The following is a 20,601-nucleotide window of genomic DNA, read 5'->3' as shown; positions in this document are numbered from 1 at the left end:
TAGAAGAATGAGGGGAGATTTGATAGAGGTGCACAAGATTTTTATGGGTATAGATAGAGTGAATGCAAGCAGGCTTTTTCCACTGAGGTTAGGGGGAGAAAAAAACCAGAGGGCATGGGTTAAGGGTGAAAGGAGAAAAGTTTAAAGGGAATATTAGAGGGGGCTTCTTCACACAGAGAGTGGTGGGAGTGTGGAATGAGCTACCGGATAAAGTGGTAAATGCGGGGTCACTTTTAACATTTAAGAAAAACTTGGACGGGTTCATGGATGAGAGGGATGTGGAGGGATATGGTCCAAGTGCAGGTCAGTGGGACTAGGCAAAAAATGGTTTGGCACAGACAAGAAGGGCCAAAAGGCCTGTTTCTGAGCTGTAATTTTCTATGGTTCTATGGTTCTAAGAACCTGCTGATGATCACGAAACCATTGTCGATTGTCAGAAAAACCCATCCGGTTCACTACTGTCCTTTAGGGAAGGAAATCTGCCATCCTTACTTGATAATCATGTGACTCCAGAGCCACTGCAATGTGGTTGATTCTCAACTGCCCTCTGAAATGGCCTAGCAAACCACTCAGTTGTATCACGACCACCTTCTCAAGGGCAACTAGGGGTGGGTAATAAATGCTGGTCAGTCAACAACACCCATGACCTAGTTTGTTGCAAACGCTGTAGTTTGTTGTGATCGCTGCCTGAAAGAGTGGCAAAGGCAGCCTCAATCGTAATATTCACAAGAGAATTGGATAAATACTTGAAAGAAAAATCTTTTCGGGCATTGGGAAAAAACAGGGAAGTGGGATTAATTGGACTACTTTCACCAGAGAGAAGGACGGGTATGTAGGGCCAAAAGCCTCTCTTTGTGCTCTTTGGTTCGAGGCTGGAATCTTCTAGTGCCTCAGGCCAGTGGGATTTTCCAGTCCCGCCACTGTGAATGGAAATTTCAATGGCTTGCTGGCCCCACCTCGGTGAAACCCGGTGAGGGACGGCTGTAAAATTCTAGCCTATGATTCTCTAAAGTGATTGAATTTGAGACCTTTCTCTCCTGTAAGGGGTCAAGAAGGGAAATCTTGCTTTTACATGCTTGAGGTGACTTCTTAAAATTTTTAAAATTCAATTAACTGCCCAAATTGGAATGGGAGCATGCTGGAATGGGTTTACATAGAAACATAGAAGATAGGAGAAGGTGGAGGCCATTTGGCTCTTTGAGCCTGCTCCGCCATTCATTACAATCATGGCTGATCACCCAACTCATTAGCCTAATCCTGCTTTCTCCCCATAACCTTTGATTCTATTCACCCCAAGTGCTATATCTAGCCGCCTCTTGAATACATTCAATGTTTTGGCATCAACTACTTCCTGTGGTAGTGAATTCCACAGGCTCACCATTCTTTGGGTGAAGAAATGTCTCTTCACCTCTGTCCTAAATGGTCTACCCTGAATCCTCAGACTGTGACTTCTGGTTCTGGACTCCCCCCCACCATCAGGAATATCCTTCCTACATCTACCCTGTCTAGTCCTGTTAAAATTTTATAAGTCTCTATGAGATCCCCCCTCATTTGTCTGAACTCCAGTGAAAACAATCCTAACCTAGTCAATCTCTCCTCACACATCAGTCCCACCATCCCCGGAATCAGCCTGGTAAACCTTCGCTGCACTCCCTCGAGAGCAAGAACATCCTTCCTCAGAAAAGGAGACCAAAACTGCACACAATACTCTAGGTGTGGCCTCACCAAGGCTCCGTACAACTGCAACAACACATCTCTGCTCCTGTACTAGAAACCTCTTGCAATGAAGGCCAACATACCATTTGCCTTCTTTACCGCCTGCTGCACCTGCATGCTTACCTTCAGTGACTGGCGCACAAGGACACCCAGGTCTTGCTGCACACTCCCCTCCCAATTTGCAGCAATTCAGGTAGCAATCTACCTTCTTGTTTTTGCTTCCAAAGTGAATAACCTCACACTTATCCAAATTATACTGCATTTACAGGCCCAGGCAGTTGTTTATGATTCATGCCTCCTCTTGTTCAAACCTTAGGATAAGTTGCCTGTTATTCCATGTGTTGTACTCATGGTTCATTTTGCCACTTCTCAGTCTGATAGCTCCTATGAAAAGATAACTTTGACATAATGAACAACGAGGGCACCTCCCATATATTGAGCACACTGAATGTCAAAAAGCATAGGGTCTACTTTTCTGCTGAGAAATTTTATATGGCTCATGATTATTGCATGACAATAAGACTCTCTTGGGTATACTTATTTTCTCTTTCATTATGCGCGTTGTTTACAGGAGTAATTTGTCTTGCAGCTCAATGAACACAGTATACACACTAACATCAACGATGAAGATAATCATGTTTGATGAGGTCATTGCGTCTGAGTCAAGTGGAGGTTTGATCGGAAAGATAAAATATCACGGTACAGTTACTGGGGTAAAGTCTGTACTACAGCAGAATGCCTTTTTAACTCTTTCGAGGTTCTGCTGCCATGACTGGGTGCTATTGTCATAGGCAATGCTAGAGGAGCCAAGGCCTATCTGTGGAATTCTTCTTTGAGGCAAGTTATTAAGATCAGTTATTTAAATAATTGCAATAGCCTAAATATCTAATTAAAGATTGGAAAAAATAATGGCTGGATCTGAATGCCTCCCCCCCCCCATCTCCCACCTCCGCCTGCGGGAGGTGGGTTTGAGGGGGTGGGAGCTGGAGGGGACATTTAGAGGTCAAACAGTGACTGACTGGGTTCAGGTTCACGCGGCAATATTACAGGTTCTAGCAGCGTAGGGGAGATCATGTGACATACCTCCCACCGTTTCTCCTAGATGTTGGACAAAGGATATATTTTCCCAGGTCTGAAATCTTGAGGTGTTTAATCGGAGTCGCCACAGCATCTCTGGTGGCCAGAATTCTTCATTAGAAATGCAAAGTTGTCTTTGTGCCTTTTCAGAAAGAGGCATTAATGTCTTTTTTTTTAAAGAGATAATGATAAGCATTCTTTCTGGTTGTATCACAACTTGGTATGGCGCCTGCTGTGCCCAAGACCGCAAGAAACTACAAAAGGTTGTGAATGTAGACCAATCCATCACGCAAACCAGCCTCTCATCCATTGACTCTGTCTACACTTCCCGCTGCCTTGGCAAAACAGCCAGCATAATTAAGGACCCCACGCACCCCAGACATTCTCTCTTCCACCTTATTCCATCGGCAAAAGGATACAAAAGTCTGAGGTAATGACCAACAGCTTCTTCCCTGCTGCCATATGACTTCTGAATGGACCCACGTTGCATTAAGTTGATCTTTCTCTACACCCTGTGACAATACATTCTGCACTCTCTGCTTTCCTTCTCTATGAATGGTATGCTTTGTCTGTATGGCGTGCAAGAAACAATAATTTTCACTGTATACTAATACATGTGACAATAATAAATCAAATCAAATCAAAGAGTCTCTTATGGTTTGTCCGAAGGTTGGAAATTCCTCTGGTATGAGTCATGGCTAGGTAGGCTAAAGTCTTGTTCAATTTTTAAAATAAAAATAATAATTTTATTGAGCAGCCAGGTTACATAGATATATATTTATATTGTCCTTGCTGTCTCATTTGGGAAACCAAACCTACATCAACGGATCAGGAAAAAAGAAAACAGGAAAAATTGTATCAGGGGTTTGCAATTATCGAATGCCAATTATCCTATTTAATAAAGTTTTCTGTAATTATTGAAGATTCCTTTTAACTATTTTAATGGCTTAATGAAGACATCCTTGAATCAGTGATTTCAATGATAACGCCTCCACTTTCTAGCGTAACAGCACTCCAAGTGCCTAGTTGAAATCAATATCCAGCTGCCTTCATACATTCTTTTCTGTATAGTTGTACAGGATGTCACATCAGAAAAGACAAGTTTTTGACGGGCATTTCAAAGGACACATGCATTATTTAATACTCCTCATGGGCACATCTAGCTGCTTCGGGGTAGTGACTTTTAAGGTGAAGTTTGTCCCTGGTGGTTTGCATCAGCTCTCACGCGCGGCAGAGCAATGACTTCAGAAGAGCGATGAATGAAATAAACAAGAGTTGGCATGTTAGAAGGTCCCATGAATCCACCTACATGGAATAGACTGAGCACCACTGGATACTGAACAACTCCCAGCTGTTATCAGCTGGATTTCCACATCGAAAGCCCCCACCTGCTCCATGACTGTTTGTGTCAGCTTTTAAGATGACCTAAACCGTGGGGCGGCACGGTAGCAGAGTGGTTAGCACTGCTGCTTCACAGCTCCAGGGACCTGGGTTCGATTCCCGGCTTGGGTCACTGTCTGTGTGGAGTTTGCACATTCTCCTCGTGTCTGCGTGGGTTTCCTCCGGGTGCTCCGGTTTTCCCCCACAGTCCAAAGATGTGCGGGTTAGGTTGATTGGCCAGGTTAAAAAAAACAATTGTCCCTTAGAGTCCTGAGATGCGTAGATTAACGGGTAAATATGTGGGGGTAGGGCCTGGGTGGGATTGTGGTCGGTGCAGACTCGATGGGCCGAATGGCCTCCTTCTGCACTGTAGGTTTTCTGTGATTTCTGTGATAAACGAACCAAACAGCAAATAGGACTCCATGAATCGAGCAGTACAAATATTTTGATCAGAAGTTCATGCACCTAATCGGATATTCTGCCTTTCAGGGAGATTCCGCTCTTCCCTCCCCCCCTCCTCAGTTTCTGGTATTTTGCTTTAAACAGTCATCACTGAATGTTAATAGGATATGAAGATAGGAACAGGAGGAGGGCATTCAGCCCCATTGACACTGCTCAGTCAATCCGAGATAGTCGCAGTGTATTGTTGAGATGGACCCAAGTGGTACCTTCATGGACGTAGAATCCATAGAATTCTAGAATCTCTACAGTGCAGAAGAAGGCCATTTGGCCCATCGAGCCTGCTCATGCAACCCAAGATAGTCGCAGTGTATTGTTGAGGTGAGCCCAAGTGGTACCTTCGTAGACATAGAATCCATAGAATTCTAGAATCCCTACAGTGCAGAAGAAGGCCATTTGGCCCATTGAGCCTGCACTGACAACAAGCCCTATCCCCGTAACCCCACATATTTATTCTGCTAATCCCCCGGATGCTTAGCGGCAATTTAGCCAATCAACCTAACCCGCACATTTTTGGACTGTGAGAGGAAACTGGAGCACCCGAAGGAAACCCACGCAGACATGGGGAGAATGTGAAAATTCCACCCAGGCAGTCACCCGAGGCCAGAATCGAACCCGGGTCCCTGGCGCTGTGAGGCAGCAGTGCTAAACACTGTGCCGCCCACGGTCCATTAAGTTTATCTTAAATCGAAAACATCAGGACTTATACCTATGAAAAAAGGATTGACATTGGCAAGGATGTCCAAGGTGCAGGAGAATTTCATTGCTGCTTCAATTTGCTGACTAGAAATGCCTGGGGACACCAGAAAATGTGGCACTGTTAATGCAATTGTTGTTTTTCTCCACGAAACATCCAAAACAGTTCGATCTTTTCACAGTAAATCACGATGAAGTAAATCAGCAGATTCTGCCGCTGCAGAATTTGTGGAAACTTTGACTGTACGGTCCCTTTTGATGGAGCTTTGAATGTTTGTATCACACTAGGGGCAGTGCAGAAATGACAGGGACATGTTTGTGCGCTTGCAAACCTTTCAAAAAAGTCACAGGAGAAAGTGACATTATGAGGTAAAGAAAAATCATCGGCCTTATTGAAAGGAAGAGAAGCTTTCAGAAGTAAATGACAACAGTGGAAACAGAAGAATTCACAATGTTCCAAATTGCTCCATCTCTCTAGGGGAAACACCGCACATATCCAAGCATAGCCAATCATTTGCTTTATAGACAATATAGATGAGTCTAGGGTTTAGCACCCAGCCTAGGTTTGAAAACCTCTTTAGCGACAATCCGGCATGTAGTGGAGCAAACGCACAGCACAAGACTGTCAGAGTTTGGCAGTAGGTTGACAATTTCAGTCTCAGAATCCAAAATGATGAATAGTTCGGAGAATGGAAACTGTCATGACGCTACAGTTGTCCATCTCCACAGAGAGGATTCCCTTCGCCAGCTCGTGTTCCCATTTGAGTCTAACAACTTGGATAAAGAATGAAGACTTAGAACAAAATCTTTTTATTGTTCTTTCATGGGATGTGGGCCTTGCTGTCATGAGCAGCATTAATTGCCCATCCCTAATTGCTCTTGAACTGAGTGTCTCACTTGGCCGTTTCAGAGGGCAGTTATGAGTCAACCACATTGCTGTCAGTCAGTAAGGACTTCTTTTGCTGAAGGGCATCAGTGAACCAGATGGGTTTTTAAAGTTTAAAGTTTATTTATTAGTCACAAGTAAGGCTTACATTAACACTGCAATGGAGTTACTGTGAAATTCCCCTGGTCGCCACACTTCGGCGCCTGTTCGGATCAATGCACCCAACCAGCACGTCTTTCAGACTATGGGAGGAAACCGGAGCACTTGGAGGAAACCCACGCAGAGACACGGGGAGAATGTGCAAACTCCACACAGAGGGTGACCCAAGCTGGAAATCGAACCCAGGTCCCTGGTGCTGTGAGGCAACTGTGCCACCATGCCGCTTATGAAAATCTTTGACAGTTGTCATGGTCACCATCGCTGAGGCTATCTTTATATTCCAGATTTGTTAACTGAATTCAAATTTCATCAGCTGCCATGGTGGGATTTGAACCCATGTCACCAGAATATTGGCCTTTGGGTTAGTCCAATAACATTCTGTATATTCTAGAACCGTCCCAGCAGATTAGAGGGCAAACGTAACCCGCTATTTAAAAATGGAGGGAGGAAACTGGGAATTACCGATTGGTTAGCCCAGCATCAGTAGTAGGGAAAATGCTAAAGTCTATTACAAAGAATGTGATTACAGGACACTTAGAAAATGTCAAAAGATTTAAATAAAGTTAACATGGATTTATGAAAGGGAAATCATTGAAACATAGAAAATAAGAGCAGGAGTAGACCATTCAGCCCTTCGAGCCTGCTCTGCCATTCATCATGATCATGGCAGATCATCCAACTCAGTAACCTGTTCCCATTCCACCCCACCCACCATCCCCATATCTTTTCAATTCTTTAGTCCCAAGAGTTATATCTAATTATACATATAACTAGATCTACTTTGATCCCTTTAGCCCAAACGGCCTTGGGTGACTGTCTGTGTGGAGTTTGCACATTCTCCCTGTGCCTTCGTGGATTTCCTCCAGATGCTCCAGTTTCTTCCAACAGTCCAAAGATACGTGGATTAGCTTGATTAGCCATGCCAAATTGACCTTTAGTGTCCCAAGATGTGCAAGTTAGGGGGACTAGCAGGGTAAATACATGGGGTAATGGAGATAGCGTCTAAGTAAAACGCTCTTTCAGAGAGTCGGTGCAGACTTGATGGGCCAAAAGCCTGCTTTTGCACTGTAGGGATTCTATGATCAATGATTTGGATGAAGGAACCAAATGTAATATTTGCTGATGGCATGAAACTTGGTGGGAAGCTGAGCGGTGAGAAGGATATTGAGAGGCTTCCAGGCTATTTAGACAAGTTGAGTGAATGGGCACATACACGGTCAATGAGGGTAAGTATGAAGTTTTCCACTTCAGGAGAAAAAACAGAATGGCAGAATGTTAATTAAATGATGATAGATTGGGAAATGTAGATTTACAAAGGGACCTGGGTGTCCTTGTACAAGCAAGAATGGAGGGGCAGCAAATAGTGAAGAAAGCCAATGGTATGTTAGTCTTCATTATGAAAGGACTTGAGTACAGGAACAAGGATATCATACTGCAGTTGTACAGGGCCTTGGTGAGACCGCACCCAGAGCATTATGTACAGTTTTGGTCTCCTTACCTAAGAAAGATATAGTTGTCACAAAGGGAGAGCAGCAAAAGTTCACTAGATTGAGAGCTTCAAGTTTTTAGGTGTCCAGATCACCAACATCCTGTCCAGGTTCCCCCATGCCGACACTATATTTAAGAAAGCCCATGAACTGCTTTTTCAGAAGACTAAGGAAATTTGGCATGTCAGCTACGACTCTCACCAACTTTTACAGATGCACCATAGAAAGCATTCTTTCTGGTTGCATCACAGCTTGATATGGCTCCTGCTCTGCCCAAGACTGCAAGAAACTACAAAATGGAGCCCAATCCATCACTTAAACCAGCCTCCCATCCGCCGACTCTGTCTACACTTACCGCTGCCTTGGCAAAGCAGCCAGCATAATTAAGGACCCCACGCAGCCCGGACACTCTCTCTTCCATCTTCTTCTGTCAGGATAAAGATACAAGAGCTTGAGGTCGCGTACCAACCGACTCAAGAACAGCTTCTTCACTGCTGCCATCAGACTTTTGAATGAACCTACCTCGCATTAAGTTGATTTTTCGCTACACCCTAGCTATGACTGTCACACTACATTCTGCACTCTCTCGTTTCCTTCTCTATGAATGGTATGCTTTGTCTGTATAGCGCGCAAGAAACAATACTCTTCACTGTATGCTAATACATGTGACAATAATAATAAATCAAATCAAAGTCTGGCATGGCAGAATTGTCGTATGAGGAGAGATGGGTTGACTGGACCTGTATTCACTGGAATTTAGAAGAATGAAAGCAGATCTAATTGAAACGTATAAAATTCAGACACGGCTGGACAGACCGGATGCAAGGATGATGTTCCATCCGGTCGGGGGTACAAGAACAAGGGGTCACAGTCTCAGGAAGAGGGATAAGCCATTTAGAACTGAGATGAGGAGAAACTTCTTCACTCAGAGGTTGATGAACTTGTGGAATCCTCTACCACAAAAGGTTGTGGAGGCCTAGCCACTAAATATGCTTAAGAAGGATAAAAGCAAAATACTGTGGAAACTGGAATCTGAAACAAAAACTGAAAATGCTGGAAAATCTCAGCGGGTCTGACAGCATCTGTGGAGAGAGAATAGAGTTGACCTTTCAAGTCTGAATGACCTTTCCTCAGAGCTAAAGACAAAGAAAATAGGATGAGATTTATACTGTAAGGGTGAGGATGGTGGTGGCGGGGGGTGGGGGGGGGGGGGGGTGCGAGGGGGGGAGGTGGGGTGGTTGTGTAGTTGACCAAGATGTCATAAACAAAAAGACAAATGCAATGTAAATGCTGGTGATAAAGGCTGAGAATGGTGCTAATAGCGTTCATTAAGAGATCAGAATGCGTAAATGGCAGAACAAAGGTGCAGAGTGTCAAAGGACAACCTGAGGCATGTGGCAGGTGGCCTTAGTGGGGTAGGGGGAGGAAGGAAACAAGATGGAAAGCGAGATTTAGAAGTGGACAATTATATAGGAAATAGATAGATTACTGGACTCTGATGGGGTCAAGGGGCATGGTGAGAGCACGGAAGTATGATGTTAAGATAGAGGATCAGCCATGATCATATAGAATAATGGAGCAGGCATAGTGGTAATGTCACTAGTAGTCCAGAGGCCCAGGTAAACATTCTAGGGTTCAAATTCCACCACAGCAGCTGATGTGATTTAAATTCAATTAATGAATCTGGAATATAAAGCTAGCAGTCGTTGATTGTCGCAAGGACCCTTCCAATTCACTTTGGGAAAAGGAAATCTGCCATCCTTGCCTAGCCTGGCCTAAATGTGAGTCCAGATCCATATCAATGTAGTTGCCTCTTAACTCCCCTCTGAAATGTTCAGTTCAAGGACAATTAGGGATGGGCAGCACTGCCAGCGACGTCCCCATCCCATGGAAGAATAAAGGTAAAAAACAAGAGATTGGATCCTTGTCGACATTTCCCCCTCCAGTCAGATGCCTCGTTTGATGCTGCAACTGAAATCAGCAAACGGCAAGCAGCAGTGACAAGGGGTTGACTTTTGCTGGCACTTGACTTGATACATTTACCACTTGAGAGCTCTAAATTAAGGCCATTACACTTCAACGGGTCATTTATTGCATGATAAATGCTGAATATAATAATTTTATTGTGGCTTGAGGAACGCCATTACAATCTTCGAAGTGATCATCTGTATCTTTAATGGAGAACGATGCAGTCAAACATTCACAGAATCTGCTTATTATTATGTCCATATTAGCTTTCCGTTGATAGTATACAAACACAAGCAGTAATAAAACTTTATGGAAGCTGCAGTATACCAAGAGCAGTCACTGTAGGCAGCAACTGTGTGAAATTCTTTCCCTCAGCTTGCAGAGTCTTAACCCCTAGTGCACTTGCAGCATCAGAACTGAGGCCCTGCAATTCCTGGCCCAGACACAACAAGCTGTAACATAATTGGAATCACGCCACCGATATGCAGATTAGTGACAACATCCTCTCCTTGGAAACTTTCAAAGATGGTTCTGTAGAATTACACAGATTATAGAATAGAAAAGAATCCTTACAGTGCAGAAGGAGGCCACTTGGCCCATCGAGCCTGCACTGACAACAATCCCACCCAGGCCCTATCCCCGTAACCCCACGCATTTACCCTGCTAATCCCATGACACTAAGGGGCAATGTACCTTGGCCAATCAACCTAACCCGCGCGTCTTTCGGACTGTGGGAGGAAATCGGAGCACCCGAAGGAAACCCATGCAGACACGGGGAGGACGTGCAAACTCCACACAGACAGTCACCCGAGGCTGGAATCAAACCTGGGTCCCTGACGCTGTGAGGCAACAGTGCTAATCACTGCCACCATGCCACCCTTATTATTATATAGAACACTTAACATAAATGTCTGGAAATGAATGTTTGGTGCATAATAGAGGGTTCACAGGTGGCACGGTGGTATAGTGGTTAGCACTGCTACCTCACAGCACCAGGGACCCGGGTTCCAATCTGGCCTTGGATGATGTCTGTGTGGAGTCTGCACATTCTCCCCGTCTACGTCGGTTTCCTCCGGCTGCTCCAGTTTCCTTCCACAGTCCAAAGATGTGCCAGTTAGGTGGATTGGCCATGCTAAATTGCCCCTTAGTGTTCCAAGATGTGTAGGTTAGATTGATTAACCATGGTAAATGTGTGGGGTTTCAGGGACATGGCGGTGGAGAGGGCCTGGGTAAGATACTCTGTCAGAGAGTTGGTGCAGACTCGATGGGCCGAATGGCCTCTTCTGCACTGTAGGGATGCTATGGTTCACTGAGGATTATTTCAGATTGTCAACATACCTCAGCATTAAAATCAATAGCATATTGAGTAGTGTTTAAAGATCATTGTTTTAAACATTTCAGTTCTGCAATAGTCAAAAGCAAATTAGCTGTCAAGCTGACATAGAAATGTAGAAACATAAACATAGAAGATAGGAGCAGGAGGAGGCCATTTGACCCTTCGAGCCTGCTCCACCATTCATTACGACCATGGCTGATCGTCCAACTCAATAGCCTAATCCTGCTTTCTCCCCATAACCTTTGATCCCATTCGCCCCAAGTGCTATATCCAGCCACCTCTTGAATACGTTCAATGTTTTGGCATCAACTACTTCCTGTGGTAATGAATTCCACAGGCTCACCACTCTTTGGGTGAAGAAATGTCTCCTCACATCCATCCTAAATGGTCTACCCCGAATTCTCAGACTGTGACCCCTGGTTCTGGACTCCCAGTAAGAAGTTTAACAACACCAGGTTAAAGTCCAACAGGTTTATTTGGTAGCAAAAGCCACACAAGCTTTCGGAGCCCCAAGCCCAAAGGGGTTTGTCCATTGATGGACAAACCCATCTAGTTCACTAATGTCCTTTAGGGAAGGAAATCTGCCATTCTTACCTGGTCTGGCCTACATATGACTCCAGAGTCAGAGCAATGTGGTTGACTCTCAACTGCCCTCAGGCAACTAGAGATGGGTAATAAATTTTGGCCAGCCAATGATGACCATGTCCCACGGATGAATGAAAAAACTCCTCTCAGCATTCTTCTGATCCATGTGTCTGGCCTGGTTTGGTACACATATAAAAAAGCACTGAAAGAATGTCACAATTTTGTGTGCTCAATGAAGTAAGGGATATCAAAGCAGGGACAAAGTCCTTTCTATCTATCCTATCTAGGCCCTGCACAATTTCATCCACCTCCATGAATCCTATCCCCAATCTCCTCTGTTCTAAGAAAACCAAGCCAAAATATCCAATTCTTCTTCATAAAACGTTTCCAGATCATGTAAGTCTCCTCTTTCCTGTTGTAGTCACATCTCAAAGACTGGGTGTCCTGCACCCTTGGCTAGCTTTCTTTTTAATCTATCACTGGAGTGAGTGTTACCCATTTATTGCCCATCACTTTCTGCCTTCGAGAAGATGATCAAGTGCCCTTGAGAATCTCAAACGATCCATCCAGTTTTTACAGATTTCCAATTTCTACAGACGCATCATAGAAAGCATCCTTTCTGGATGTATCACAGTTTGGCATGGCTCCTGCTCTGACCAAGACCGCAAGAAGCTACAAAGAGTTGTGAACATAGCCCAGCCACGCGAATCAGCCTCCCATCCATTGACTCCATCTATACTTCCCGCTGCCTCGGTAAAGCAGCCAGCACAATCAAGGACCCCACGTACCCTAGACATACACTCTTCCACTTCTTCCATCGAGAAAAAGATGCAAAAGTCTGAGATCATGTACCAACTGACTCGAGGACAGTTTCTTCCTGCTGCCATCAGACTTTTGAATGGACCTATCTTATATTAAGCTGATCTTTCTCTTCACTCTATCTGTGGCTGTAACTCTACATTCTGCACCCTCTTCTTTCCTTCTCCCCAATGTACTCTATAAACGGTATGCTTTATCTTTATAGCAAGCAAGAAACAATATTTGTCACTGTATTCCAAAAATGTGACATCAATAAATCAAATCAGTTCCCAAACAAGTTAATCCATCAAATATTCTCTCCATTGCGTAAAGGGAATGAACTGCAGTTCCTCTGTGATGTCCATTGGGTCTACATTACCGACAGTTGTGTTTTTAGGCAGAATTGTTGTGTCAAATTACTTATGCCTCTAACCATTCAGTCTGTGTTGTGTTGGAGTTAACACTGCTTCATCTTGAACTTAACTTTTTTTCAAAAAGGAAAGGGTTTTTTAAAATCAAGATGCAACTCTCTGATTATTCCACTTCCTTGAACTTTTCCAGCACTTAAATATGTCAATATCAATTTTTCTCTCATCTCAATTCATAGCAACCTTGAAGTGAGAAATACTTTGAACACCTCAACCAAACTCCAGTTGCCATCACAACCACAGATGAGGGATTTATTTTGCAGTGACCTTATTGCAGAAAGTGGGTGAAATATTTGTTAAAAAATGGCCGTGTCAGGCTCTGACTGAAAACTGATGTGTTTTCCCCCAGAAACGTAGCTGGGTTTTCATTCCAGATCTTTGGACACTGTTAAAAAAAGCATCGGCGTGTGTTTTGCCCCGTCATTCTGGCGGGGTGGCATAGTCGGCTCCACAGAGATTGGGGCGCCCCGATCTCAAAATAACATTAAAAGCCTCCCCTCACCACCCTCCGCCCCCCGGCACTGACATCCGATCCCTTGGCAGGAAAGGGGAACATCCCCAACGCTCGAACACAGAGGACCAACCTCCTCCCACCATGCAATGGTCGGGTCAACACCTCCCACACCACCAGGACACCACCCCATTCACAGTTTCTGCCCCCACTGGACCTCACCGGTATGCGGGCATAAACCACCACCACCCCACCACCATCGCACTCCCCCAACATAATGGGAACTCCCCCTAATGGGGTACCCACGAAGCATGACTGGGCAGTGCCCCCCTGGCACCCTGGCTGTGCCAACTTGGCAGTGCCATGGGGGGCACAGCCAGGGTGCCGGGGGGCACTGCCCAGTCATGTCCCTCACCACTCCTGGCGGGGGCTTGGGGGCGGGGGGGGGTTGCTATACTTGCCTCTATGACCCCGGTGTGATCATAAGATTGTAAGATATAGGAACAGAATTAGGCCATTTGGCCCATTGAGTCTGCCCCACCATTCAATCATGGCTGATATGATTCTCATCCCCATTCTCCTGCCTTTTCCCTGTAACCCTTGATCCCCTTATTGATCAAGAACCTATTTATCTCTGTCTTAAAGACACTCAATGACTGTCAGCATGACTGGTTTTCATTTTTTGAAAACCATTAGTGATTTCCATGGATGTGTTGTCACACCAGCTGGGGGGGAACATCTAACGCCCCCAGAAGCAGCAGCGTTAAGCCGTTTACGAATATTAAATGTATTTAAGTTAAGTTAATGGATTTAAATTAATTTAAACACATTTAAATTCACATTGCTGAAGATCTCAAACTGAGACTTTGCTGCCGCCAATCTTGTTATAGTTCTCTTGTGAGAGTTTGTGGCCATAATGGGTTTGTGCCCATGATGAAGGGGTGTTGAGAATCGCGCCCTGTATCTCTGAGGAAAAGCGGGCGTTAGTTTTCTTCATGCCACCTCTTTGCTTAAGATCGTTTTCTAATACTCCGGACCATTAGGAACCTGATTGTTTCTTCCCTTCGCTAGACCCAGGCCGCTGAGGCCAATTATACAATTCCTGCTGGTAATTTTAGTTGAGGTCGGTTAACCTAACACAGATTGGGGATTGAATTTGAAATCTGTCTGTGGTATACTGCTCCGTAAAATCACATCTGGTGCCTTGCCCACTGAACCATTGGGCAAGCACAGAACTATTTATCTGTGGGCTTTACTAAAAAGTAGTGTGCAGCATTCTGGGACATTCAAAGACTGATAAAACATGGAATACAAGTTTAGTATTTATCAGTGTGATATTTCTTTCTTATTGTAGCAGTGTATGCTTGCTTAAAATAGCAAGGAATTTCTAACAAAGTCAATGTCATTCCAAGACCATGATAAGAACATAAGAATATAAGGACTAGGAGCAGGAGTAGGCCATTTGTCTCGCAGGTCTTCTGCCCTGTATATGGCATAACAGCTACTGTTCTAACACCCTTTTAGCGCGGCTATGACTTCCTCAACCAGCATCGGATTATCGCTCCATACCCACTTTCCTACACCAAAGCTCTTAATTGACCAACCTTCCTGACTCAGGCCAGGTGAGAGGCAGGCAACACAGATGATACGTGGGCCCAGCATCAGGGTCCTAAAGAAATGAAGCGATGATGGACATGCCCACTTATTTACGACACAAACTGTAAGTGTCTAAGGTAAGTTGATGGGATTTGGGGAATGGGGCTCCGAAGGGGTTTGGGGAGGGGAGTTTTGGATATTGGGGGGATGGTGCGCGAGAGTCAGACATACTGGGAGTGGCTGGGTCGGACATACTTTGAGTAAAGGGGGGAGTCGGACATGGGGTTCGGACATGGGAAGTGGGGAGTTGAACATTGGGGTGGTGGGGTAGTCAGACACTGGGGATAGAAGAATAAAGAAAAACATTATTGGGTGGGGGGGTCATCATCTAGAGGGCACAGTTTAAAAATAAGGAGTCTCCCATTCTCCCATTTAAGATGCAGAGGAGTTTCAGAAGGTCGTTAATCTTTGGAATTCTCTGGGGCATTGCGTACAGGAGCTGGGAAATCATGTTGTAGCTATATAAAACCTTGATTAGACCGCATTTGGAGTATTGCATGCAGTTCTGTTCAGAAGGACATGGAAGTTTGGAGAGAATGCAAAGAAGGTTCACCAAGATGTTGCCTGGCCTCGAGGCTATGAGGAGAGGTTGAATAAACTAGGATTGTTTTCACTGGAAAGATGGAGGTTGAGGGGAGACTTGATAGAGGTCGACAAAATTATGAGAGGCATAGACAGGGTGGATAGTCAGAAGCCTTTTCCCAGGGTGGAAGTGTCAATTACAAGGAGACACAGGTTCAAGGTGAGAGGGGGAAAGTTTAAAGGCGATGTGTGGGGAACGTTTTTCATGCAGAGGGTGGTGGGTGCCTGGAACGCGCTGCCAGAGGTGGTGGTGGAAACAGGCACATTAGCGACATTTAAGAGGCATCTCGATGGGTACATGAATAGGGAGGAAATAGAGGGTGACAGAGCGAGTAAGGGCGGAAGGTTTTTTTTTTAGTTAGGGCATCATGATCGGCATAGGCTTAGACGGGGGAGGGGCCTGTTCCTGTACTGTACTTCTTTTTAATTCTTTGTTCTTTTTTCTTCCAGAGAAGTGTGAAGGCTAGGTCACTGAATATACTCAAGATAGACTTCTGATTGACAAGTGAGTCAAAGCTTATGGCGGGGGGCTGGGGTGGTGGTTGGGGGGGTGGGGGTGGGGTGCGGGGGAGGGTGGTGGTGTGGTGGTAGACAGAAAGCAGAGTTAAGGTCACAATCTGTTCAACCAGGATCTTGTCCAATGGCGGAGAAGCCCCGATGGACTGAATGGCCTAATCCTGTTCTTACTTCTTATGATCTTATGAGCCATTTTCCATTCTTTTAGACAAAACAATGAAACTAAATTAAACAAACTGAAGAAGAAAGCAAGAAGGGCAGCCCCCTTAAAGCGGAACTGCCGGAAACTAAACCAAGGCAGAAATGAAACTTAAAACGTCAAACTAAAGGGTAATTAAAAGGGTCAATAATACACGCCAGTCCCTGCGGTGCCAATGGGCATGGAAGCTGAGTCAGTTGCCACAATTACTGACTGTTCAATTAAGGGTCCATTATGTTAACAGGTGATAAATGGATTTGCATCTGATAGCAATTACCCGGAGACGAGCCACAGTGGAGCTCAGTCCCACAAACCTTATGTGATGGGCAACTTCATTTGATTTTTGAAAAATACATCTTTGATTATCATTGTTCGTGGCCAAATGTCTAAAACTACTTGGGAGAATGTTCCCAGTGCATCTGTTTTACTCAGATCATCAAAGGAAATTTGGAAAACTCTGGAATCATGAACCACACGGAAGAATCAGGTCCAGACTGGATAAACGTGCCAGCGAACTGTCATCGGCACATTTTCTGGGTGATACTGAATATCTTCACAGGTTCAATGGCCGTGGTTACTCCTCTAAGTGGGCCTTGAATTCCTGACAACCTCGAGAATGCCCAATATTCAAGTAAACGGTGACGAGGAGTTGGAAAAGCAGCTGGTAATTTGTATACCAGCTGTCGAATCATGTTCTACCCATGAGAATCCCCTGTTCAGAAATGGATTACATTTAATTCAGTCCAAAGGCCCAAGCTCATATGTACGTAAGACAGCTGAGTGAACTGTGAACAGAATAATACAGCCAGAGGCACATCTCTCTATTCGCCTTGATACCTGAAATCATTGTGATTCCATTCCCAGATTCCTGTCAGATGGTTATTTGCCATAGTGTTAATCTGGATTTTGCAGTATAGGCCTGCATTTATTACCCATCCCTAATTATCGTTGGGAAGGTGGGGTGCTGTGGTGGCACAGTGGTTAGCATCAGGAACCTGGGTTCAATTCTGGCCTTGGGTCACTATCTGTGTGGAGTTTGCACATTCTCCTCGTGTCTACATGGGTTACCTCCGGGTGCTCCGGTTTCCTCCCACAATCCAAAGCCGTGCAGGTTAGGTGGATTGGCTAGGCAAAATTGTCCCTTCGTGTCCCAAGATGTGTAGGTTAGGGGAATTTGAAGGGTAAATACGTGGGGTTACGGGAATAGCCTGGTCTCAAGGGTGCTGGCTATGAGGTGTGATTGAATAAACTAGGATTGTTTTCACTGGAAAGACGGAGACTGAGGGGAGATTTGATAGAAGTCTACAAAATTATGAGAGGCATAGACAGGGTTGATAGGGGCTTTTTCCAAGGGTGGAAGTGTCAATTACAAGGGGGCACAGGTTCAAGGTCATTCCCAGGCCTTGAGACTTACCTGGGTGGGATGCTTTGGTTCATTAAGGATGGGGATATTTGTGGAGCCTCTTCCTCCAGTGAATTTTTTAAAAGTCCAGCACCATTCACTTAAGGTGGCAGGACAACAGAGCTTAGATCTGTTCCATTGGTTGTGGGGTCACTTAGCTCTGTTTTTACTTGCTGCTTATGCTATTTGGCACACAAGAATCCCTGTGTAGTAGCTTCACCAGGTTAATATCTAATTTATAGGTATGCTCGATGCTGCTCCTGGTGTGCCCTCCTTCACTTTTCATTGGACCAGGGTTCATCCCCTAGCATGATGGTAGAGTGGGGGATATCCCAGGCCATTAGGTTACAAATTGAGTACAATTCTGCTGTTGCTGGTGGCCCACGGTGCCTCACGGTTGCCCAGTCTTGAATCGTTAGATCTGTTTGAAATATATCCCATTGATTATGGTGCTACAACACGATGGAGGGTATCCTCATTGAGTCAAGAATCAACATTGAGGATTCCCAGGGCAACTCGCTCCCAACTGTGCGCTGCTACCTCTACTGGGTAAGCCCTGTCCCATCAGCAGGACATGGATGGTATCTGGGAAATTATCTGTAGCTACTATCCCATGACTATGATGATGTCAGGCTATTGCTTGACCAGCCTGTGAAACTGCTCTCCCAATTTTGGCAAACCCCCAGATGTTAGTAAGGAGGACGTTGGCGGGTTGATAGGGTTAAGTCTACTTTGTTGTTGTGGATGCCGGGAGGTTTCATTCCTTGAAACAGCTGAGTGACGTGCTAGGTCGCTCTGACGAAGGGTCATCCAGACTCAAAACGTTGGCTCTATTCTCTCTCCACAGATGCTGAGATTTTCCAGCATTTTCTGTTTTTGTTTCAGATTCCAGCATTTGCAGTATTTTGCTTTTATCTGAATGGAATGAAGGTGCCTGCAGCAGGAAAGCCAAAGCTTGATGGAGTCAGGCAATATTACAGAGTTGCGCTGTATTGGCAATGGGGTTCAAAAACTCTGGGGGTGATCTTGAGCCCCCATTCACCGTACGCAGGAATGCTGGCGGGGTCTCAAGATCCGGCGAAACCCGGAGTTGCAAATCTCACTGGCGAGATCACGACTTCCAACTTTGCCACCCCTCACAGGCGACGTAATTAGATTCATGTAATTTACATGTAATTAAAAATCCCCGCCAGATATTGAGCTCCCTTTTTCCCCCACCCCGTGACATGACGTCACACAATTTACAACAGGTTCACCCAGACGTGTAGCTGTCATGGGAATCCCCCTCGGTTGTAAAGGTGATTATAGCCCTGTGGTCAGACAGTGGCCTGGCAGTGCCCCCAGGCAATGTCTTTTGGCACATGTTGGCACCATGCCAACCTGGCAATGTCAGCCTGGCAATGCCAACCTGTGCCAGGGGACTGTGCCAGGGATGGACCATAGTGGAGCATCATGGTCTGGGGAGGAGGGGGGATTCATTTCTTTGGGGTGGTGACCGAGAGCAGACATGGGAGCTGGGGATGCCGGTGATGGCTGTGTGAGTGGGGGGTTGAGGTGAAGGGGTCCGAAGGATGTGCCGGCACTGACTGTTGGGGGTGAATGCTGGCTCCATAAGACCATGAGACATAGGAGCAGAATCAAGCCACTCGGCCCATCGAGTCTGCTCCGCCATTCAATCATGGCTGATTTTTTCTCATCCCCATTCTCCTGCCTTTTCCCCATAACCCCTAATCCCCTTATTAATCAAGAACCTATCGATCTCTGCCTTAAAGACACTCCATGAGCTGGCCTCCACAGCCTTCTGCGGCAAAGACTTCCACAGATTCACCACTCTCTCTGGCTGAAGAAATTCCTCCTCATCTCTGTTTTAAAGGATCATCCCTTTAGCCTGAGGTTATGCCCTCTGGTTCTAGGGTTGGAGGGAGAGGGGCGAATGTTGGCTCCGATCGAGGTGGGATGGGTGGTGGACGGTGTGGGAGGTGGCAAGCTAGGGTGAGGGAGACCTTGAGGCCTCCATGGAGGGGTGTGCGGGGGGGGGGTGGGGAGGTGGGTGGCGGGGGGGAGTCATTGCTTGCTCTGATTGTGGTGCACTTTAAATATGGCACACCGATCTCAGTGCAACCGGGCTTTGCCGGCATGCTGAGGCCCCACCCCTTCTACATGATGGCGTGAATCTCACCCCGCTGTTTTTTTTTGATAGAGTGTGGTAAGATCGCGAGAGAAAACCGGCCTGTTTCTCTCACTGGAACCAACAACCTACCATCTTTTGGTAAGATTTCACCCAATACCTTTTATCTTCCAAATATTTAATAGGTGGAAATCTTTGCTTATCCAGGACTGTAAGAAGTCTCACCAACACCAGATTAAAGTCCAAACAGTTTATTTGGAATCACGAGCTTTTGGAGCGCTGTTCCTTCTTCAGGTGAGTCACCTGATGAAGGAGCAGCACTCCAAAAACTTGTGATTCCAAATAAACCTGTTGGACTTTAACCTGGTGTTGGTGAGACTTCTTACTGTGCTTACCCCAGTCCAATTCAGACATCTCTACATCATGGCTACTATCCAGTACCAGGTGTCAGACAAGTAGTGTGGCAAATGAGAGGCAATGGAGGGGTGAAGAGAGGTTGTGGTGAGCTTGCTGTTGTGGGGAGGGGGTGGGGGCATCAGGGCCATGAAAACATTCTGAAGTAGCATGTGTTGGTGCAATCCCATCTGGCAAAATGCACTTTCAATGCGTTCCACCCAACTTTTGCCCACATTGGAGGTGGTGAGGGAGAGATATCAGCCTTTAGATTTCTACCTTTAATTACAACAGAAAAA

Source organism: Mustelus asterias, chromosome 27 (genome assembly GCF_964213995.1).
Source record: "Mustelus asterias chromosome 27, sMusAst1.hap1.1, whole genome shotgun sequence".
Lineage (NCBI taxonomy): Eukaryota > Metazoa > Chordata > Chondrichthyes > Carcharhiniformes > Triakidae > Mustelus > Mustelus asterias.
This window is presented reverse-complemented; position numbering follows the sequence as displayed.